The sequence below is a fragment of the Anabrus simplex genome, chromosome 4 (assembly GCF_040414725.1).
Source record: "Anabrus simplex isolate iqAnaSimp1 chromosome 4, ASM4041472v1, whole genome shotgun sequence".
NCBI classification, from domain to species: domain Eukaryota; kingdom Metazoa; phylum Arthropoda; class Insecta; order Orthoptera; family Tettigoniidae; genus Anabrus; species Anabrus simplex.
The window spans coordinates 420,010,676-420,034,797 of record NC_090268.1 but is presented as its reverse complement, the minus strand read 5'-3'; the positions used below and the strand labels follow the sequence as shown (position 1 = coordinate 420,034,797).

General features: G+C 42.8%; 1 long non-coding RNA gene across 1 annotated transcript in view; it reads right to left on the bottom strand.

Moving 5' to 3' along the window:
• Positions 1 to 678: 678 nt before the first annotated feature.
• Positions 679 to 24,122, bottom strand: part of LOC136872784 (uncharacterized) — a 644,810-nt gene continuing 621,366 nt past the window's right edge. Inside the window, exon 3 of the long non-coding RNA XR_010859987.2 lies at positions 679 to 795. This is a non-coding gene — a long non-coding RNA (uncharacterized lncRNA). The remainder of the gene's footprint in view (positions 796 to 24,122) is intronic.

The window sequence follows — 24,122 nt, the reverse complement described above, 5'->3', positions numbered from 1 at the left end:
ATGTCAGTCGCGTAAGTGCGGCCAGTATCCAGTATTCGGGAGATAGTAGGTTCGAACCCCACTGTCGGCAGCCCTGAAGATGGTTTTCCGTGGTTCCCATTTTCACACCAGGCAAATGCTGGGGCTGTACCTTAATTAAGGCCACGGCCGCTTCCTTCCCACTCCTAGCCCTTCCTTGTCCAATTGTCGTCACAGTGGGAAAATATAGGGAGGATAAGAGTATTTATAAGCCTAATTCTCTTAACACTGACGAACAATTTACGTCTTTTACAGATAACACTTGCGATTACTACTCAAACAGGCTGAAAATTGGATTATCAGCCCGTAAGATACACAACCTCATTTCTCTAGTATGCCTCTTGAGTGAAGTATAAGCCATCTATGACAGCTGATGGCAGAGCTGTTGAGGATCAAATCAACCTTCGGGATGAATACCCAACATATCTAGATTGACAAAAGTTACAAAAAACTTACTTATGAAGCGATACTTTAAAATGCACAAAAGAAATGAAATATTTACCGACAAAATGGAAAGGTTTAAACATCACTCATTTTTCTATATGACATCAAAATGATATTAAAAAACTGCAATAAAGGACAGCAATTCAACTTTGAAGCAAATATGAAATTTACTGCCCTTTTTACCACATCCATACGATGGAGATTCAGCACTGTATTACGCACCTTGCTGCCATCTAACGACGCTTCTTCGAACAACACGCAGCACCAGATCGACTGGTAACATAGGGAGGCGCAGTGAACAGGCGGCAAATAGAGTTCTGCTTGTTGACTTACCTGCAAAGGAGACAAACACATAATTAATATTACGAAAAAGACAACAAATCTCGAAAAGTAATAACTTTTTGTTATACCTATAGAAAATCTACAGGCTGTTTCCAGTCATTCGACCGGGTCAGGAATGGAATGAATGAAGCCCCTATCTGGTGGCAAGGATAGGAACTGTGCTGGCTGCCGAAGCCTGTCGCACTCCTTTGTTGCAATGATTAATGACTGAAAGATGAAATAATATTAGAGAGTGTTGCTGGAATGAAAGATGACAGGGAAAATCGGAGTACCCGGAGAAAAATCTGTCTCGCCTCGGCTTTGTCCATCACAAATCTGACATGGAGTGACTGGGATTTGAACCTCGGAACCTAGCTGTGAGATGTCGGCACACTGCCGCCTGAGCCACGGAGGCTTACTTGATGTAAGTACAATAAAGTTTAAAAAATATAAAAACAAAATATAGAAGTTGATGTATTTCAATACCTGCGTAATAATGAATTTTTAAAATAAGAATGATGATGATAATAATAATAATAATAATAATAATAATAATAATAATAATAATAATAATGTTATTGGCTTTACGTTTCACTAACTACTTTTACGGTTTTCAGAGACGTCGAGATGCCGTAATTTAGTCCTGCACACGGTAACCGTGGTCCTGCAGGTTTTCTTTTACGTGCCAGTAAATCTACCGACACGAGGCTGACGTATTTGAGCACATTCCAACGCGAGCGGACTGAACCAGGATCGAACCTGCCAAGTTGGGGTCAGGAGGCCAGTGCCTCAACCGTCCGAACCACTCAGCCCGGCAATTTTTAAAGTAAACTCTATGGATTAGTTTTGTAATATTACAATATTATCTTTTGCAGATATTGTATAAAGGGATATAGTTTGAATTATTTTTTGTTTGTATTTGCTGCAGTTGCATTTATATGTGACAGTTTGTGGGGGCCCAACTATAATTCCTGTCCGTATCTAATTCATTACACTTCTTCCTAGGCTATTTAACGTGCCAAGTTTCTATCTGGACTCGCGCGTCTGTGAGGATGGGGCCTTACCTGTAACGAATTCTAATGTTCAAAACGACACACACAAACCAGTCTCCGAGGCATCGGAATTAACCAATGAAGGTTAAATTCCCCGAGCAGACTGGGAATCGAACCCGGGACCCACTCGACCAAAGGAAGGAACGCTAATCATTTAGCAATATTCATCATTCTATAAGCGTATCAGCACAGTCAGTCATCGCTGCGGAATGTTTTCTCGAAACACATGAAAACTTTGGCCTTCTGCTGAGACAGTAGATTACGCATTAATACTGGAGACTGCTACTTCTCAGAAGAAAATCGAATCAACAACGTCCTGGTAAAGGTTAGACCCATACAGTTGTTAATCTAGTCTTCTGTGATGTGAAGTATTGATGGATGGCCATGACTAAGAGGCAGTCAGAAGACTATTTTATAAAAGAAATGATTATTTCATTCGTGGTAGTTTCTTAGGCCTTCAGCCAGTTTCCTCATTTCGAAACACTGAATCCTACACTTGCCGACTACAAACTCGTCTCTAGAAAACGATTCGTTTAAATGCAAATACAGTAAATTAATCGTTATCAGTCTGAGTGCAATATTTATGATCAATTGATATTCCCAAAGGGAAATTTGGCACCATATTTTTAATTTTTAAAAAACAGAACGTAATGTACCGAAGCCATCGATTTCAATCGAACTTGATAGCATGATCAACATGGGCGCCCGCAGGATCTTTTCCAGGGGGGGGGGGGGCACATTAACAATTTTCTTGAATATAAAACCAATATAACGTCAGCAACATTAAATTGTTTACAGAAATTTCCAGTTATAACAGATGCTAGATGGCTTTCAGTAAGTTCACTTTATGAAATAATCTGGTATGATATTAAACAATTAAACATCAACATTTTTAGAATTCCAGGGGGGGGGGCCCCTTGCGGGCGCCCATGATGATCAATTAAGACATTTGCTGTCCATACTATCCACAGGATGACATAACGAATTTCAGAACAGAAATCCGTCTGCCTCTGTGGTGCAGTGCTTAGTGCGATTAGCTGCCACTCCCGGAGGCCCGGGTTCGATTCCCGGCTCTGTCACGAAATTTGAAAAGTGTTACTAGGGCTGGAACGGGGTCCACTTAGCCTCGGGAGGTCAACTGAGGAGAGGGGGTTCGAATCCCTCCTCAGCCATCCTCGAAGTGGTTTCCCAATTCTCCTCCAGGCAAATCCCGGGATGGTACCTAACTTAAGGCCATGCCCGCTTCCTCCCCTCTTCCTCGTCGATCCCTTCCAATCTTCCCATCCCCCGACAAGGCCCCTGTTCGGCATAGCAGGTGAGGCCAACCGGGCGAGGTACTGGTCATTCTCCCCAGTTGTATCCCCCGACTCAAGGTCTCACGCGCCAGAACACTGCCCTTGAGGCGGTAGAGGTGGGATCCCTCGCTGAGTCCAAGGGAAAAACCAACCCTAGAGAGTAAATAGATTAAGAACAAGAAGAAGAAGAAGAAGAAGAAGAACAGAAATCCAGCAGTTTACTCGTTTATGCTAATCTATATATTAAAAGAGTTTACTAGAAACACGAATGACAAATCCGTCCGTCCGTGCTTCATTTCTGTTTTATTCTCAACAGATTTACCTACCGGTGAATGATGATACAGGTCCCTAAATTCAACCAACTTTGAGTAATCATAAAACACAGGGCGAGTGTTGGTCTTGCGTATAGGGGCACGCGGTTGTGAGCTTGCATCCGGGAGATAGTCGGTTCGAACCCCTCTATCGGCAGCCCTGAAAATGGTTTTCCGTGGTTTCCCATTTTCACACGAGGAAACAACAATAATTTATTGGCTTTACGTCCCACCGACACAGATAGGTCTTATGGCGAGGATGGGATAAGAAAGGGCTAGAAGTGTGAAGGAAGCAGCCGTGGCCTTAATTAAGATACAGCCCCAGCAATTCCCTGGTGTGAAAATGAGAAACCACGGAAAACCATCTTCAGCGCTGCCGACAGTGGGGTTCGAACCCATTATCTCCCGAATACTAGATACTGCCTTTCCTATCCCATCGTCGCCATAAGACATGTGTGTGTCGGTGCGACGTAAAGCAAGTTGTAGAGTGATAATAAAATAAATTCATTAAATGATCACTCCAATAATTGCAGGCGAAGGCTTACCCTAACCCACACCCACGGTATCCCCTGTCTGTCGTAGGAGGCGACTAAAAGGAGCCTCAGGGGCTCTCAACTTTGGATCGTGGGTTGGCGACAACGGGGCCCTCAGATGAGTCCTGGCATTGCTTCCACTTACTTGTGCCAGGCTTCTCACTTTCATCTATCCCATCCGACCTCCCTTGGTCAACTCTTGTTCTTTTCAGACTCCGACGGTATTACGTATAGAGGCCTAGGGAGTCTTTCATTTTCATGCCGTTCGTGGCCCTTGTCTTCCTTTGGCCGATACCTTCATTTTTTAAACTGTCGGACCCCTGTCATTTTTTCTCTCTGATTAGTGCTATATAGAGGATGGTTGCCTAGTTGTACTTCCTCTTAAAACAATAATCACCACCAGCACCACTTACCCTAACCCCCAAGACATTTTGTACTTAGTAGGTTGCTAAGTAAGTAACACTTTCATTAATACTCTGATATACGTTTTTTTTCATTCTTAGTAATGTCACTGTAAGCAACCATGTTTGATTACTACCTGTCTAGCCAGAGAGTACACACTTCCTCTGATTACGGAAGAATACCATTCCCTGCTATATACTCTTTGGTTCTCTAACCTTTCCCACCTTCCAAATATATTCAACAGATGGCAGTGCGTTCCTAATAACTTGCATGCTGTTAAGAGATAAAAGTCTACGTACAAACAGACCCCCACATTATCTGGGAGCACCTATTGAAGGATTATCTAGCTACATTAGAGAGAGTGAAGGCCATGTATATTAAAACATTTCTCTGCCTGGCAAAAAAAAACGCTCCTTCGAGACTAACCTATGGGCTTCCAGACAACCGTTCGTTGTATATAGAAGAATTGGAATTAAAAATGACATTGCCTTCTACGACAGAATACCAAGCTTTACATCAAGAACCGCAGGATAAAAAGCGAAGACATGGATGGATTTTTACCAAACAGACAGCATGATGACGTCAGAATGGATGAATTCTGACTACGAACGGCGGGGTACAATACGTAGTGTGTCCGGAAAATACGTATAAATCCGTCGGGGTGACGTATCACGTATCGTGGAGGCGCCGCCAGGTGGCACTGCTGTTGTCGCCAATCTTCTCAACGCTCAGTTCGAGTCGGAGAGCTCTGCGTGTCAGTAGCAGTGTGCGGCTGCTTGTTGAAAGTTACCCGTTTTCAACTGCCGTCGGTATGGAGCTCTCTCTGATTGAGGAACAGCGCATCAACATCAAGTCTCAGAGCTCGCGTGGCCCGAGTTCGACCGGATTTGGCACAAGGGGGCAGGTGGATCCTTCATCACGACAATGCGCCCGCTCACACGTCGCTCGTTGTGCGTGAGTTTTTGGCCCGAAGCTCAATCACCGTGACAGACCACCCGCCTTATTCACCCGATTTAGCCCCTTGTGACTTCTTCCTGTTCCCGAAATGCAAAATGGTGCTTCGGGGGCGGCACTTGGGTGATGTGGAAGCCATCAAGGGAGAAACGACACGGCAACTGAACAGCATCACAACTGAAGACTTTCAACAATGTTGTCAACAGTGGAAACGGCGTTGTGAAGTGCATCTTGTCTCAGGGAGAGGACTTTGAAGGAGACCATATTGTAATATCTGAATAATTGTCAAATAAAGTTATTATTCAACTTTTATACGTATTTTCCGGACATACTACGTAAAGCGCTTCTTATTAAATGTTCATAAAATCATTGAAAAGGGCAGGCAAAACAATATGACTACGACAGGCATATCAAGACGAGTTATCTGACCTACTTACAACAATACTACGGAGCAGCACGCGTCCTTTATAACATTATATTAATAGCTCGCACGTTTATGAACCGATGACCAAGATGTCGTATTTCATAATATTTGAAAGGTACAGGGAAAGAAGGGAATCATTGCATTTTTTATTTGGAAGAATGGCGATCTTCACTCTGCCTGCTGATGTTCACTTGAACTTCCTAGTAGGCAACTCCATCTGTGTAGGAAGGAGCTCCGTCCAGAGAAATGAGCTGAGGAACAAGTAGCATACTGGGAAAGAAGAGGATCGTCGACATCACTGTAGGAGAAGAAGAAACTCTCTTCATTCTTCCCGCACTCAGTGTACGAGCAGCAGGAAGCTGGCTAAGCAGAACAGAAGCATTTTATTTGAGAAAAAGAAGACGATAAATCAAGAAGTCATAGTGAATTTAAGGCGATTTTCTTCGACTTTTGGAGAAATTTGGCTGTTGCTAACATCTCCACAAAAGATGTCTACGAGGTCCATCAAGCCTACTGCCCATTTCCCAAACTGTTTTTCGTATGTATCCGGAGCATAAAGGGAAGTGACAGTGCGTGCTCCTTTTTGGATCACTTGCTCTACAACCATTCTAATGTAATGAAACTGAGTATGTTCTGCGACTCGTGTAGTGGATATTTTAGACACTTCCTTTCGGTTCCTCTTCAACGTGATGAACCTTCAGAAAAAACCATAACTTTCCCAGTAAGATGCCATTCCTATCTTGAGCACGATGAGAACATGGGTTTGGTGAATTCCAAAGCCCAGGCAGTTGTTCCTAGTCACAGAATCCATATCATCAAACCAGCACAGTCCGACGTTGCAACACCTGACCAGACAATGTTTAGGAGTTGGAAGAACTTCTTAGATGAGAGGTATGCCAAGGGAATCACCATTTCCATCCCGACCAGTAACAGAGAGGACTGATGTTGAGCTTCCAGACCACTTACAACGGAGCTCGTGAATCCGTCTCCATAGCAGCTAAACGGAAGAGACATGATACTTCCAGTCATCCTGATGGCCAATTTGTGGTGCCAGAGGAAGCTTATCATTATCATTACCTTCGTGGTGTAATTCTCACCTTCACTTAATCGCCCCACCTACTTACTACTACTAAATTGTTTTGTTTTCATTACTGCCCTGAAGGGGGAGGCGGGCCTCCTAGACGGTAACTGTCTCTCAGGCCAGAAGATTTGTATCGGAGGGTGAGATGTGCGTTGAAAGGGAGAGTCTTGGAAGCCGTGGCCTATTCACCTGAGTGCAGGAGAACGGAAAACCACGGAAAACCATTCTCAGGACAACCGACAATGGGGACCAGTTCCTCTCTGTCTCCCGAATACAGAGGCGTAGAGCCACGGTAGAGCTGTGGCCACCCCTCTCTGCTCGGTTGGCCGGTCAGAGTGCAGAGCTGTCGGTCGATGGACCAGCCGAGACCATCCCTGCATCCGTCGGCTTCACCCCGACATAACCCACCCCAACATAGCACAATGTTGTTGTTTTTTTCATAGGAGCTTTGTCCATATCTGCCGAGAAGTTCTTAGACTTACAAGAGTTAATGAGATTCGGTAATATGAGGCTAGTGGTTATTTATCAAATATTCCTCATGGATAATGAACTATAGCCTGAGTTACAGGATGTGACGGACGTAATAGTAAAGCGTTTCATTCTGTCCCTTAAGGAGACGGTGGGCCTCGTAGAGTTTAACGCCGTCTGGTGGTGGTGATTACTGATTTAAGAGGAAGTACAAGCAGGCAACCAACATAACTAATCAGACACTTCGAGAAATGAAGGCGTCGGCCAAAGAAAGACAAGGGTCACGTCAGGCGTGAAAATGAAAGAGTCCCTAGGTCTCGAAAACCTAATACCATCGGGGTCGGTAAAGAACAAGAATTGACCAAAGATGGTCAGATAGGAGAGATGAAAGCGGGGAGTCTTACACAAGAACTGGAAGCACGACTCAGCTAAAGTCCCCGTCGTCACCAACCCACGTTCCCAAGTTAAGAGCCCCTGGGTCCCCTTTTAGTCGCCTCTTACGTCAGGCAGGGGATACCTTGAGCGTTATCCTACCATACCCACCCGCAGGTGTTAACGCCGTCACACAGGCCGGAAGATTTGATACGGTATAGGAGATGTTCGGAGAAGATAAGGGGGTGCGGCCGTGGTCTATACTAGAAACTGTCCCAGCATTCGGCTACGTGCAGGAGAATGTAAAACCACGGAAAACCATTCTCAGGACATGCGACGGTGGGGACCAGCCCCTCTCCGTCTCCAGAACAGAGAAGCGTAGAGTGACGGGAGAGCCGTGGCGACTTGTGGGCTGAGACCCACTCTGCAACCGCTGACTAGTAGCAGTAGAAACTATAGTATGACATTCCCAATTTTGTGGTTTATTTCATCTGATCTGTTTAAAGGGCTTTCACTGAATGTTAATCTTCTATCAACCAAGTTTCACTGAAATATGTCTGGTCCGGCTCAAACTGTTCCCTTGGAAGATAGCCTACAGGTACGGCAAACTCTTATTCAAACACAGGATCATGAGATCTAGAAAAGGCATTCGATAATGGTGATTGACCGAGCTATTTCAGATTCTGAACGGGATTGCGATCAAATACCGAGAAAGAAGAATTATATACAATCGTTACAACATTCACTCTGCAGTGATAAAGATGAAAAACTATGAGAAAGACGCAGTAATCCAGAAAGGAGAGAGGCAAGGCTGCAGTTTGTCCCTCTCCACCGAGTTTGGTAGCTGCAGTCGCTTAAGTACGGCCAATATCCAGTATGCGGGTGATAGTGGGTTCGAACCCCACTGTCGGCAGCCCTGAAGATGGTTTTCCGTGGTTTCCCATTTTCACACCAGGGAAATGCCACGGCCGCTTCCTTCCCACTGCTAGCTCTTTCCTGTCTTATCGTCGCCGTAAGACCTATGTGTGTCGGTGCGACGTAAAACAACTTGTAAGAAATGGACTCTCTCCTTTTCAATGTTTACATAGAAGAGGTGATAAGGGAAATCAAAGAGGAATATGGAAAAGAAATCACAGTTCAAGGAGAGGAAATAAAAACTCTGAGATCTGCGGATGTTATTGTTATTCTATCTGAGTCTGCACAAAATTTGGAGAAATTACTGAATGGTATGGACAGGGTCTTGGAGAAGAAGTACAAGATGAAAATAAATAAATCCTAAACGAAAGGAATGGAGTACAGTTGAACGAAGTCAGATGATGCAGGAAATATTAGAATTACTAAGAAGTATGGAAGACAAAGGGCAGACTAGCAAGAGTAGGGGAGGCTGCTCACGTTGAACATCGATATACGATTTATTTATTTATTTATTTATTTATTTATTTATTTATTTATTTATTTATTTATTTATTTATTTATTTATTTATTTATTTATTAACTGGCTAAGTTAGGGCTCTTGGCTCTCTCTTACACTTAACCACATACAATTTACTTTTTTTTACAGTATTAATTTAAAATATAATTGCAATCAATTACAGTTAATGAGATAAGATGTTTTTGAAAACGTTCGCCAGAAACGTGTCATTCAATGGAAGTGAAACATGGAAAATAACTAGCTCAGAAAGAAAAGGAATAGAAGGTTTTGAAATGTGGTGTTACAGAAGAATGATGAAAGTAAGATGGGTAGATCGAATCAAAAATAGAGAGATACTGAATCGAATCAGTGAGAGGAGAGCGAGTTGGCGAAATTTGGCCAGAAGAAGAAACAGAATGATAGGACACATCTGAAGATACCCAGAAATGTTTCAGTTATTTTTGGAGGGAAGTGTAGGGGATAAAAACGGAATGGAGAGACTAAGGTATGACTATAACAAGCACATTAGAGTAGATGTAGTAGTTACATAGAAATGAAGAGGTTAGCACAGGATAGGGTGGCATATACAGCTGCATCAAACCTGTCTATGGACTGAAGACCCAAACAACAACAACAATAACAGGATGATGAATGCATAGGATTATCGCCTTCCCACATGCTTTGCATATCAGAGTCATCTACTGTAGTATCCAGAACTCTTGGGCAGTTGAAATAGTTCCATTCCAGAAGCCAAGATGTCACTCATGCTTCAAATGCGCTGCTCTCTACCGGGAAAACGAAACATATGGAATCTATAGACATCTACAGAGTGCGTGGGTGCATGCTTTGTGGGATGCTGGGGTGAGGACCGACAGTAATCAATGCCGCCAGGAAGAAAGGAAACAAACGACAGTGCAGAGTTTGCAAACCTGTAAACTCGCACATGATAGTTAAGGAATTGAGGTTATAAAAATGGCGCGATGAAACTTCACTCAAAACTACTCAATATAATTTGTAAGTACGCTTTCTTCAGTCTCATGGAATTGATTATTCCTCTTTTTCAGAAGCTTGTCATAATACAGTCATCAGTCCCATGATAACCAGAGTTAAAATGGTCAAATGGACTGTTTCGCTATTGACCCATCCTAGGCTTTTGATAGGCAGATCATGGGAGACTGTAAACAAAATGACAGCTAGTGGACTAGACAAGAGAGTGCTTGAATGGGTGGCTTTTATAGAAAACAGAAAATTAAAGTAGGTGAAGCATTATCTGATGTTGTAACGATTAAGAGGAGTGTCCCTCAGGGTGGTGTTATTGGACCGTTGATTTTTCTTGTGTATATAAATGGTATGAACAAAGAACTGGAATTACAGATAAGGAAAACAAAAACCATGGCACAACAGTCCCGAAGGACCATGGCCTGCCTAGCGACCGCTGCTTGACCCGAAGGCCTGCAGATTACGAGGTGTCGTGAGGTCAGCACAACGAAATCTCTCGGCCGTTATTGTTAGCTTTCTAGAGCGAGGCCGCCGTCTCACATCAGATAGCTCCTCGATTTAATCACGTAGGCTGAGTGGACGTCGAACCAGCCCTCAGATGCAGGTAAAAACTATGACCTGATCTGGAATCGAACCCGGGACCTCTGGGTAAAAAGGCAGGCACGCTACCCCCTACATCGCGGGCCCGACACGAATTACAAATACAACTTTTTGTAAATGATTCTATTCCGTACAAAGCAGTAAATAACTTGCAGGATTGTGAGTGACTCCAAAAGTACGTCGACAATGTTGTAGGTTGGACAGTAGACAGTGGTATGTTGATAAACGGAATGAAAAGACAGGTTTTCTAAGTTTCACTACGAGGAAATGCCCTGTCAATTTTAATTGCTGCGTTGACGGGGGAAATTCCTCACGGGAATCACTGTAAGTACTTAGAGTATTTAGCAGTTGTACTAAGGATGTAGTCCGCCTCTGTGGTGTAGGTGTGATTAGCTGCTACCCCCGAAGGCCCGGGTTCAATTCCAGGCTCTGCCACGAAATTTGAAAAGTAGTACGAGGGCTGGAATGGGGTCCACTCAGTCTCGGGAGGTGAACTGAGTAGTGGGGAGTTCGATTCCCACCTCAACCATCCTCGTAGAGGTTTTCCATGGTTTCCCACTTCTCCAGGCGAATGTTGGGATGGTACCTAACTTAAGGCCACGGCCGCTTCCTTCCCTCTTCCTTGCCTATCCCTTCCAAACTTCCCATCCCATCACAGGGCCCCTGTTCAACATAGCAGGTGGGACCACCTGGGAGAGGTTATGGACCTCCTTGTCAGTTGTATCTCCTAACCCAAAGCCTCACGCTCCGGGACACTGCACTTGAGGCGGTAAAAGTGGGATCCGTCGCTGAGTCCGAGGGAAAAATCAAGCCTGGAGGGTACAGATTAAGAAAGAGAGTCAGGATGTAAAGCACAGGGCGTATAAGTCAGTGGTAAGACCACAATTAGAGTATGGTTCCAGTGTATGTTGCAAACTTTGAGAGGGGAAGACTTGAGAGTAAGGAGACGATTTGATCGAATAAGCGGTATGTTCAGAGCAATGAGGGGAAAGATGGCGTAGGGTGACAGAAGTAGACAGGTTGAGTAGTGTTTTTAAAAGTAGGAAAGATGAAGTTGGAATTCAAGAGGACAAACTGGGGCAAATTTTCATTTAGAGGAAATGGAGTAAGGGGTTTTCCGCCTCTGTGGTGTAGTGGTTAGTGTGATTAGCTGCCACCCCCAGAGGCCCGGGTTCGATTATCGGCTCTGCCACGAAATTTGAAAAGTTGTACGAGGGCTGGAACGGGGTCCACTCAGCCTCAGGAGGTCAACTGAGTAGAGGTGGGTTCGATTCCCACCTCAGCCATCCTGGAAGTGGCTTTCGGCGGTCTCCCACTTCACCTCCAGGCAAATGCCGGGATGGTACCTAACTTAACTTAAGACCACGGCCGTTTCCTTCCCTCTTCCTTGTCTGTGCCTTCCAATCTTCCCATCCCCACGCAAGGCCCCTGTTTAGCATAGCAGGTGAGGCCGCCTAGGCGAGGTACTGGTCATCCTTCCCAGCTGTATCCCCCGACCCAGAGTCTGAAGCTCCAGGACACTGTTATTGAGGCGGTAGAGGTGGGATTCCTCGCTGAGTCCGAGGGAAAAACCGACCCTGGAGGGTAAACAGATTAAGAGGAAGAAGGTTTAAGGGTTGGAATAATTTACCAAGGGAGATACATTTCCAAGAGAAGAGCAGATACTGTTCTCATCCACCAGCAAACAACTGTTATTCTTGATCCAACCAACCGGTTCGGAAGAGACCTACCGGACTAGTTGACCGTGCGGTTAGGATGCGCAGGTGTGAGCTTGCATCCGGGAGATAATGGGTGCGAGCCCCACTGTCGGCAGCCCTGAAGATTGTTTTCCGTAGTTTCCCAATTTCACACGCGGCAAATGCTGGGGTTATACCTTAATTAAGACCTTCCCAATCCTAGCCCTTTCGATGTGTTGGTGCGACGTTAAGACACTAAAAGCAAAGCAGTCATCTCCGTACAGGCCATGAAGACCCTTGAAGAGGTGGAAGATATAGACTTCCACTATCCGTAAGATCGGCACATTGTAGGGTGGAGTGGTCAGCTCTACGCCTGGCCAACTTTTCCCCCAGGAATTAACCTGGCACTCATTTTTGGTGAAGGCTAAGCGAACCTCAGGACCGTATGGGCCTCCGGAAGTGGAAATCTCATTCCTTACATTTCCCACTTCCTAACGAAGAATCAAACCCACATCCTTCCGGGTGAACCAAGCACGCCTTTACCGCCTCGGCCAAGCAGCCCCTCGTGAAGACACTAGTGAATGAGTAAAAAATAATTCCTCAAACATTTCCTCCCTTAAAAGGTTTAAATGGAGGTTCTTTATTTCTTTCCATATTTTAATTTTTCGCATCTTAATGTTGTAAACATTCAGCAGACAAAGTAGGGATCCCCATGCTATGAAAAACGTAAAATTAAGCAATTTCCTCAATTGTGATAAAAGTTGAAGGGCTAAAGGGCCCGAAAGTTTTCGAAGTGTTAGTCTTACATATCTCTATCAAACTTTTAAAAAAATCGAAAATCACTTCCGGCTTAATACAGTTCTGGAAAAGCAGCCTGAAATCGCTTTTCTTTTTTATTAAAATCGTAGCCAAATTAAATTATTTACATAATTATTTCTGTAATGTATTCCTTGGTTCAATACCCTCAGGCGTTTTTTTTAAATATCCACACAGAATATAGTTATAAGGAATTAAGTGAAACTCTGCATTGACTCACATTAGCGCTCGTAGTGGTAGAAAAAGGGAAACCGCTAATCTAATCGACCGAATAACAATGATTAAGAAAAGGATTGTAATTGTTAGGAATAAATAAAGAATATATTCTCATACTTTATTATGTTTCATTTGCCTAAAATTCCTAGTTCATTTCCCTAGGATGTTTTCAACATTGAGTTGGAATTTACCTTTGAGCTGCCCGCGTACCCCACTAGAAGGCGTACCCTGAAAGGTAGGCGTACAACAGTTTGAGAACCACCATAAATGTTAGCAACTGTCTTGAGCAGAAAAAAAGGACATGTACGAAGAGGAACGCGAGCGCTTAATTCCCCAGCCAGAAGAATTAACCAAACGCAATTAAAATTCCCGTCCTGGACGAAAATCGAACCCGAGACCCTCAACCATTCAGCCAACGAGACGGGCCTACTCGTTATAATCTAAATAATAAAAATAGAAAATGAAAGTCCACTTAATGGTAAGAGTGTATTTTATACTGGCACGCCTGTGGCTGGTAATGAAATTAGCGCCTGTTGTCGCTCGAGTTCAAAGCGCACATGCTCCATACGGCTGCTAGTGCTCACTAAATAGAGCTCATATTATACCTCGAATTGCATTAACCTTCACAAGTCATGTTCAAGCTCTGAAGGAAATGCACATGTTCCCTTCCGTCAAAGCAGTAGAGGTTTTATTTCTCATTTTCTCTAAGTGTCAAACTGTGTGTGTTCAGTGCTGGCTAGTTCGTTTTTATCATGGTGTAAAAGGTAGATTCAAACAAAAAAGAAGGTCACAAGATCTCGCATGGAGAAAGTTTATCCTTCAGGCAGATGTAAGGATACACGGTGGTGGTGGTGGTGGTGGTGGTGGTGGCAGTAATAATGTCGGCTGAGTGGCTCAGACGGTTAAGGTCCTGGCCTTCTGACCCCAATTCATCAGGTTCGATCCTGGCTCAGTCCGGTGGTATTTAGAGATGCTCAAATACGCCATTTGGTAGATTTATTGGCACGTAAAAGAACTCCTGCGAGACAAAATTGCGGCACCTCGGCGTCTTCGGAAACCGTCAAAAGTAGGTGGTTGGACGTAAAAGCAATAACAGTATTATTAATAGAAATAATAATATCGAGCAAGCGGGTGTGCAGTTTGGGTCACGGAGCTGTGAGCTTCCTTTCGGGAGACAGTGGGTTCGAATGAATATGGTATTCCGCGGTTTCCCATTTTCACACCAGGCTAAACCTTAATTAAGGTCAACTGTCGCTTCCTTCCCACTCCCAGCCCCTTCCTATCCCATCGTCGCCAAAAGACCCATCTGTGTCGGTGCTAAGTAAAGCAAATTGAGGTTCAAAGATGGAAAAGGTTGAAAGTGCCAGAAACATATTTTTTGAGTAAACGCCAATAATAGAGTTCCCGAACACAATTGCACGTTCACCCTTCTCTACCAAAGGATATCAGGAATTAATGATAAGCTACGGCCTTCGAAGTGCAAGTATACTGCATCCAATACATTTTATATAATTACATAACAATATTTAGGTTCTATAAATTTCATTTCTTTAATTAAGTGGCTCAGAAATTACGAAATACATGAGTGATAGCACACTGACACAGTAGACAGCACAGAAGAATTGCAGCGCGAGACGCTGGCACATTCCAGCAAACTCAGTTGTGCACACTGGACTGTGGCTCTACCAGCTGAACTTTCTACCAACTAAAGTAATGACCTCAGGCACATGCACAAGTTACCACCATATGTGGCATGGCTAATACATCCCCTTATTACAAAAAAAAAAAACATATTTTTCATATTTCGGAACTTTCACTCTTTTCTATCTTCGGTCCTCAATTGTAAAACAAAAATTTCCCTGCGAGTTGGATTTTTCTGTTTTTTTAATTTTATTTTTACGTCACACCGACACGTATAAGTCTTATGGCGGCAATGGGATAGGAAAGAGCTAGGAATCGAAACGAAGCGTTCGCGGTCTTAAATAAGGTACAGCCCCAGCATTTGCCGGGTGTAAAAATGGGAAAATATTGAAAACCATGTTCAGGGCTGCTGAGAGTGGGGTTCGAATCCACTATCTCCCGAATACAAGCTGATAGCTATATGAAACAAACCGCGCAGCTCGGTGATTTGCTTTTCGTGGGCGACCTACCCAATTTCGATCAGCAACTGTTTGTGTCTCCTTTTCTCCTAATTCTGGAAACATCACTCTGACTCACTTCAATACGTGCGGCGACATCCACTTGACGCCATCCTTCTTACAGCGGTGGCACCTTTCGATTGCGGACAATAGTAAAAATGCGTATGCTTGCCATATTTAACTCAGTTCTACACATGCCGTCTGTACAGCACCAACTTTACATGTATGTATTGACGCAAGTGTAATATACTAATATAACTTGAAAACAATACTCTTTAACCTATGGGTTAATAATGCAAATATTTATTATTATTATTATTATTATTATTATTATTATTATTATTATTATTATTATTATTATTATTATTATTATTTGTGAGGTATGGTTATGAAGTGTATACTTCCACTTATTAGTATTTGTATTATTATTTACGTAGTTACGTACGGACGATCGTATTATTTGTGAGGTTATATCATGAAACATGTTCTGTATATAAGTATTAATGTGAGTTTAGTTCATGTAAGAACACGTAATTAATAATATATAATTTATTATTACCTGTATATATGATGTATTAATCCACTAAAATAGTGTGCAACACACTGTAATATTCAGAATAACGTATCTTTGGTACTAGACAGTTATAGAAAATTCTTTACATTATAACTGGGCTATTTGAGACTCTGGAATTTACAAGAAAATATGTTATGTCATATCCTTCTAGAAGCCTTGCCAGGCAACATATATAAAGAGGCAGTCTTGATGGTAGAGTTAAGTTGTTGTTTAACAGGAGAATTTTGGATGAGACTTGTGTTGAAGTCGTGGTAGCTGAGTGAAGTCAAGTATGTGAATTGGTTTTGTTGGGTTGGTACTTGACATTTGCTGCAGTCTCATCTTATTCTTTCGTTGTAGTGTTTTGTTTCATGATGACAGTTCATTAGTGCGTGTGTGTAGAAGATGTACAAAGAATTTGTGTAATAAGCTAGTGTACGCAACTGACAGCATTTTGTGTGTGTCTTTGTAAATACATCAGTATGTATGTACAACACTTGTCTCGCTTCTCTACGGGATCGGGTATGAAGTGAAATGAACCTTTATAACGAGTTTCTAGTACCGGATGCCCTTCCTGACATCAACCTCATCAGAGGAGTGATATCTGATAGGAAGAGAGAGGCTGAAACATAGCTTACTCCTGCTTAAGGCTTATCATCTGCGATCCGACGGATGAATCATCAGGAACAGCATCATGTGCCGTCACTTCTTAGTAACACTGCGGAGTCCAGCTCCATGGCTAAATGGTTAGCGTGCTGGCCTTTGGTCCAGAGGGTCCCGAATTCGATTCCAGGCCAGGTCGGGGATTTTAACCTTCATTGGTTAATTCCGAGGGCTCGGGGGCTGGGTGTTCGTTCTGCCCCAACATCCCTGCAACTCACACACCACACATAACACTATCCTCCACCGCAATAACACGCAGTTACCTACACAGGGCAGATGCCGCCCACCCTCATTGGAGGGTCTGCCTTACAAGGGCTCCACTCGGCTAGAAATAGCCACACGATTGAGAAAAACACTGTGGATAGGTTTGGAACTGAATCCAAGGTTTTGGAACACAATCTAGCGATTAGAAATTGTATACCACCACCTTTCCTACGCTGCCGGCCAACATTCTGATGGTGAATGTGTTTCGACCAACGGGACTCGAACAGGCTAACCACGGTGTGAGACGCCTTAACGATCATCGCCACTAGACGACAACCGACATTACAAGTGATTATGTTAAAATGATCGACAAGAAGCCTTCTATCGGACAAATATAGAACCTGATGTGGGTCGGGAGACACAACTTGACAGTAGGACCCGTACCTCGCCCACGCGGCCTCATCAGTTATGATGAACGAGGGCCTTAGGGAAGTGGGGGATTAGAAGATCGGAATTGATAGACAAGGAAGAGGGAAAGAAGCGACCGTGGCCTTAAGTTAGGTACAATACCGGCATTTGCCTGCAAGAGAAGTGGGGAACCACAGAAAACCACTTCGAGGATGGCTGAGTGGACCCGTTCTAGCCCTCGTATCACTTTTCAAATGTTGTGGCAGAGCCAGGAATCGAACGCCGGCCTCCAGGGGTGGCAGCTAATCACATTAATCACTGCACCACAGAGGCGGCTACCATGATATATATATATATATTGCACCCATAAGCGAATGTGTGTAATTAATGCAAAATTAAATGTTCAATTTTTCGCATATGAGAATACAGCAGTAGGCTGGGAAAAGATTGCAGTCTAACAAAGCAACTGTTAGGCGCCGATCAGACTGGAAGATAAATCCACAGAATACGTTTTAAGGCACGGACAGGATGTAGCTAGTCTGAGTGGTACGTCCAATTAGGTTTTATGATGGCGACGGGAAGTGAAAACTTTCTATCCAGTTCCCACGTGAATTCGCACGATTGGAATGCACTTGACCTAGAAGAGTGAGTGAGACACGAATAATACCCATCATCCCTTAGCAGAAAATGGAAGAACCCAAACTACCAAGAGCGCGAACGTCTCAGCCAATAACAAAATTGCAAATTTTAATGGCTTGTCATAGCGGGAATCTACAGCTAGTATTTCGCGATTTGGGGACCGAAGTAGCTGTAAAATATTGTGTCCTGACTTCCAAGTAATATTTAAGGATTTATCAGTGCAAGTGTGTGATTAATCAGTGGCTAAATAAAATTTTTCGACTTTACATGGAAGAGTGGAATCGCCCAGAAAGTGAACCGCCATGGCGGGAAGACGCCAGGCTCTGACAGAAAATAGAGCCAGTGACGCGCGACGTCGTAGAAATTAATCTGTGATCGTTTCTCATAACGCAATGTAACACATAAGTCGGACCGAAATTAGGAAGATTTTGAGCACATTTTCTAAAACTCTAACCTACGGACACATGATAAATCGGTCCCAAGTGCAGAATTATTACGCCACATCCCTTCCACAGGACTATTTTCGAAGTGGGGGGAGGACTGTTTACAAAAGCAAAGACACCAGGGTGGTGAACCTCAGTCTGGTAGAATCTCCGTCTCAACGGCAGTCTTGTAGAAGATCAGTAGTCTCGTGGTAAACTTCAATCTCGTCGGAATTCTCAGTCCTGTGAGAATTCGCAGTCTTATAAGAATCTTCAGTGTCTTATACAGTAGTTGAAATCCGAGTGAGTAATGTATTTATTTGTGAGAGTAATATCTTAGCCGAAAATCAACACTTTGACAAACTTTTATTCAACTTTAGATCATGCAGATATAATCAGGCAATTAAATTAACAAAATGACAATGGTAGTTATATTCTCAATACTTGCCATGAATGAACTTAAGGTGCTAGGACCGAGGTGAACATTGAATCTCGTCGTAACACGTAGCTGCATTCACATTTTCCCTATTTCACGTGTAGCTCGTATATTACGTAGAAAAGTCATATGTTGGAGAACGATTATTATAAAAATTCTCCGCAACAAATGTTTATGTATTGAATAAGGTGGAACCAAAATTATAATAAAACGTTGTAATCTTAGTTCAATACGGAGAAACAATGAATTTTATTAATTTAAATGGGTTTTGATGCTATCATTTATTAGGTGTAAGTTTGCTATACTTCGTATTTGAATACTGTTTTATTATTAGACGTGTCTTATAATAAAGTAAATTCAAATTAATTACATTAAAAGTATGCCTGAGATGGTAGCCAATAAGAGCACCTTTATAACCGAGAGCCAAATACTAGCCAATGAGAGCAAGAAGAGACGCTGGTAAGTTTGTCTACTGGGCGGTGAAATCTCGCTATAGGAAAGTCATAGTTCCACAGTCAGCACCTACAGATAGCGTTAGTGTTGTTCTAACTGAAAGCTTTGAAAATCAAAGGGAACCTCAACATAATGGACAGTATCTACTTCCCCCTAAGTGCATTGTGTAACTGACGCGAGCCCAAGCATTGACGAAGTGAGACGAGAAAAAGTAAAGGGAGGAATACAATAATGTCATGTATGAGCAAAGAATTAATGTTCTAAAGTATAACTGAATTAAGTAGACAATATTTCCTTCATAAAATGTTTAGGGTACATGCTGTCTGCCGTGACGCTGTGTCCCTGAATGTAACAGCCCTAAGACGAACTACGTACACCTTTGTCACAGTGTGTAACAAATACCTTACAGATATCGTTCAAAATGTCTACTACCATGGTCACGGCATCGTTGGCTTCCGTTAAAGAATTCCTGCGGGACAAATTTCAGACCATAAAAATGTTGATACTGAGTTTGAAATTTATCAAATGAATTATATTTTAAACCTGATTAGCTCCTATGCTAATGGGAACTGTTAATTAATTAATCCTCAAAACACACAAACTACTATAGTAAGGCAACAAAGGCTGCTAATAATATCCTAAACAAGAGGTAACTGCCTTCACTTTTCTTTTGCGGTGTAGCTATACCATTTCAGAAGTCTGTAAAAAATCTTGGGATTATCATACGTGACACACTGGACTGGAGTGAGCACATAACAGCGGCTTTAGGGAAATTCACTCGTCACTTCACCCTCTTAAAACTCGCCAATCACTTCTTCCATTAAGCATGGAAATTAAACTTAGCCAGACTCTCATATTCCCTATACTTAATTATTGTGATATTGTAATGACTGATGCCACCATGGAACAAACATTGAAATTACAATGATATCATGAATTAGAATTATGTTTTCAATTATATTTTCAAATCATACCTCCCCCCTGTGGTAAAATACTCATCGATAAACTACGATATCTTCACGTTGCAACTCTCGTATTTCATCTGTTGAATGAATCAAATCCCTATCAAAATTCTCATGAACATAAAACACGATCCACTACAACAGTACACTCTCAATACCTGTGCATCGCTCATCATCATATAACCGCTTCTTTCAAGTGTCTCGTGCAAGGCTATGAAATTCCCTTCCGGTTAGTGCTAGCAATTGCTTCTCTTTAGTTTCTTTTAAGCGGTCTTGCCGAGATTAACTGTTAAGTATATAACTAGCTTGTGTGAATGTCAGTATGAATAGAAGAATTAATATGGTTAGGATTCTTTTATTATTCTGTTTTCTGAAGTTATATTAGTTATTATTTATCGTTAATTGTAAAAGAGGGACGTGAGCCCTAACATCACCACAAAAAGGTATGAATAAATAAATAAATAAATAAATAAATAAATAAATAAATTGGTGATAAGTAATCCAATGAAAGAAGGACTTTGGACATTTGTTAATGGAAAGTTATTCCACATGAGTTCATCGATTTGCTACCACAAACGTCTGACACATCCAGTAGTTAACGTTGGTACATGTACTGTATAAGTGCATGTTATTGTTATTATTGTGAAACTGAACATTACAAAGACATATGGGTTCGAAATAAGGAATTTCACGAGATAAAGCTCTTTGGTACCTGACTGGTCCATCCGAGGTTCTGTCAAGATGATGATATCCCACGAGTCCTCGTCGTACTGGTCAGAGTTCAAACTGTGAGGAGGGTGGTGCGCTATGCAGGGGCACGGTTATCCTATTAGCTAGCACAGCCGATCAAAATAGCATGGCTTCTTCTTCCCTCGTGATCGGTGCAGGGCGACCCAGTTCCAGATGGTGAGCGCTCAAATTCTTTCCGGTATATCCACGAGGAGTCTATCACTTCTTATGGTTACGGTGGTAGTGATTGCCTTAAGGAGAACACGGCGGGATGATCATCCCGACTTTACCCATACTTCTTTCCACTTGCACTATAGCAAGTATACTGTCATTACATTGCTTCCAGGGCTCACCTGTTGGCCAAGAGCACTAAAACCTCATACATCTGACACGAAGGGTAGCCGATTTGAGTCCCATCGGTGGAAGAAGTTTTCACTATCAGAAAGTCCGGCTCCATAGCTAAATGGTTAGTGCACTGACCTTTGGTCCAGGAGGTCCCGTGTTCGATTCCCGGAAAGGACGGAGATTTTAACCTTCATTGGTTAAGTCTGATGGCTCGAGGTCTGGGCGTGTGTGTGTGCCGTCCTCAGGTAGGGCCTCATCCTCACAGACACGGAGCTCGCCTAAACAGCGTCAATTCGAAAGAACGGAACCAGGCCTTTTCGGAGGCCACACGCCTTTTTGTTTTTACCATCGAAATGTTGTTCGCAGAGTGGAAGAGGTCGTGGTATACAATTTCTAACCTATAGATTGCGTGCCAAAATCCTGGGCTCAATTCCAGACCTCTCCGCATTGCTTATATGGAGTGATGGTATATGACACTGTTGATCCTAAACGGTACATCATACCAACAAACGGTTTGCACCCTCAGACGTCCCTTTTATCGCTCTACATGTTTGGTGTTAAAACATTTTCTCATATCTCACATATTTATGGGTTAGATTGAGTTACGATATTTGGGTTTTTCTGTAGCAGTAAGGAGTGCAGAGGGACTGTTACCTGGAGGTATGTCATATAAAATTAATATAATGAAATTAATTGTATCTAAATTGTGGGTAGGTCATTGGTCAGTCGGACAGTGACGTTAAGCCTTGAGCAAACCACTTAGTGTAGGCTACACGTTTACACCGGACTTCATCCTCTCCCTGCCTCATCATCATCATCACACCACATCTTTCATTTCCACTTAACTACATCTATTTAATCTGTTTATCGTATTCATGCCTTGGTCAACCCCTACCATTCTTACCACCTACACTTCCCTTAAAAACCAACTGAACAATTTGTGTATCCTCTCATTCTACATCTCCTTCTCGTCAAAATTCGCCCAGTCATTCTCCTTTCACTAATTCGACTCAGTACTTCTTAATTCGATCTACACATCTTCTTGTGTAACACCGCATTTTGAATGCTTCTATTCTCTTGATTATTGTCCATGTTTCCCTTCTGTACAATGCCATGCTCCAGATGAAAGTCTTCGGAAACACCTTTCTAATTTCTAAATCAATGTTCCAAGTGAAAAAAAATTCTGTTCTTAAGAAAGTTTGCATTTTATGTCCTCCTTACTTTGCCATAGTCAGTTATTCTACTACGCAAGTAGCAATATTCATCTACCGTACTGCCTTTAAGACTTCATTTCTTACGGATACGTACCGGCATGTTTATTCCACGAATAGCGAGCGTTAACGGCAGCATTTGAGCTTTTATCAACTCTTGGGCAATCTAATGTCTACAAATAGTAGCTCATGGTCTTCAAAATATATATTTCCTTTCATAATAACGAGCCACTGAACAGAAACCCACATTTCAACTAGCCGCTCACTCCAAACGTTATAAAGGACTGCGCTGAGTGTGATAACTGACAGACCGAATAAATATGAAGACAAACCCATTTTTTCTTTAAAAACAATTTCAACCGGGCAAGTTGCCCGTATGGTTAGGGGTGCTCGGCTGTGAGCTTGCATCCTGGAGATGGTGGGTTCGAATCCCACTGTCGGCAGACTTGAAGATGGTCTTCTGTGGTTTCCCACTTCACACCAGGAAAATGCTGGCCACGGCCGCTTCCTTCCAACTCAGAGGCCTTTCCTATCCCATCGTCGCCATAAGACCTCTCTGTGTCGTTCTGACGTAAAGCAACTAGCAAAAGAAAAACACTTCCAAAGAATATAGGCCTTCATCGAAGAGAGTAACAGTTCTGTGTTTCCCCCGTGCATGCAATCATGTATAACAATTTATTTCAGTTTGAGATTAGTGCATACACTTTGGATCTTTCTAACTGAGGAGATACACCGGTATATTCCCACACAAACGAGTACCAGCCAGGCTGAATAGCTCATGTGGTAGAGCGCTGGCCTTCTGAACCAAATTTGGCGTGTTCGATTCTGGTTCTCATCGGTGGTGTTTAAACATGCTCAAATACGTCAGCCTCCTTTCGGTGGGCACGTAAAAAAGACTCCTGAGAGACAAAATTGTGACACTTCAGGACTAAAACGAACAACTTTAGCCTATTAATATTAAAGAGAAATTATCTTTTCTTATACGTCTCTATAAATTCCGCACACCTGGCGTCTTCCATAAACTCTGCCTTCGTTCAACCATTATTTCTCCCAAATAGGTTTATCTTTCTTGCGAAAATCAAATAAAAATTGAAATTTGCTTTCAAGACTCATATATCTCCGTACGGGCAATGAAAGACATTGCAGGGTTCGAAAGTAAAGGCTTCCACTATCCATAACCTCAGCACTTGGGGAGAAGGGAAAGAATGTAAGCTCTTTCGCCCAGGAATTAACGTGGTACTCATTTTTGGTGTAAGCTGAGTGAGCCCCAGGGCCATGTGCACCTCCGGTAGTGAAAATCTCATTTCTTACATTTTCGACTTCCTGGTGGGGAATCGAACCCTCGTATTTCCGGGTGAACCAAGCGCGACTTTACCGCCTCGGCCTGGCAGCTCCTTCCATTGAATCAAAGCCGGTACCGTGGTGTAAGGATAGCGTGCCTACCTCTCACCCGGAGATTCAGGGTTCGATTTCCGGTTAATTTAGCGGTTTTAGCTGCATCGGATGGGTGGTTTGAGATCCACTCAGCCTACATAATTACAATTGAGGAGCTACCTGACGATGAGT